At 33.4% G+C, this 643-nt stretch overlaps 1 non-coding gene across 1 annotated transcript; it reads left to right on the forward strand.

Annotated features, from left to right (window-relative positions):
- Window positions 1–232: 232 nt before the first annotated feature.
- Window positions 233–336, forward strand: LOC119869468. The gene has a single exon (XR_005371027.1). It is a non-coding gene; the product is annotated as a U6 spliceosomal RNA (small nuclear RNA).
- The last annotated feature ends 307 nt before the right edge of the window (window positions 337–643 follow it).

Genomic DNA, 643 nt, shown 5'->3' on the forward strand with positions numbered 1-643 from the left:
GACTGGTCTTCATTGGTCCACGTTTTCCCTAGCATGGAGTTACTTTACAAGTTGAGACATAGTCTCTTAGATCTTTATTTCATTTTTCACATTTTCCCTCAGATGCCCTCCTGGGGATCTGAAAGAAAGTTAGTGAGATCCTTACCTGGGTCTTTTTATCATGTGAAAGCAGACATAACTCAGGACCCAAGGCCTGCATTTTAGAGCATATGTCTTAAAATCTTATAGGATAGTGCTATCTTCAGCAGCAGATACACTAAAATTGAAATGATACAGAAATTAGCATGGCCCTTGCACAAGGATGACATGCAAATTCATGAAGTGTTCCATATTTGGGGGTGAAATAGATAAAGAGGATTAAGAATACACTTATGATAGGCATGGGATAGTACATACAATTGTTGAATCATACTGTACCTGAAAGTAATGACACTGTATGCTAATTATATTTCAATTTTTAAAAATCTGATAGAACAAGTTCTACCTGTTTATTCTCCCTCTTTAAGGATGTAGTTATTTGTGAACATCTATTTTTCAAATAACTTTTTAAGTAATTTTACGGAGTTCTCAAATATCTAAATAGACCTTAATTGATTTTGCACAAAATTTATAGAAAGACATAATATTGTCATCTGAATAATAT

This window comes from Canis lupus, chromosome 15 (genome assembly GCF_011100685.1).
Source record: "Canis lupus familiaris isolate Mischka breed German Shepherd chromosome 15, alternate assembly UU_Cfam_GSD_1.0, whole genome shotgun sequence".
In the NCBI taxonomy this organism is placed as follows: domain Eukaryota; kingdom Metazoa; phylum Chordata; class Mammalia; order Carnivora; family Canidae; genus Canis; species Canis lupus.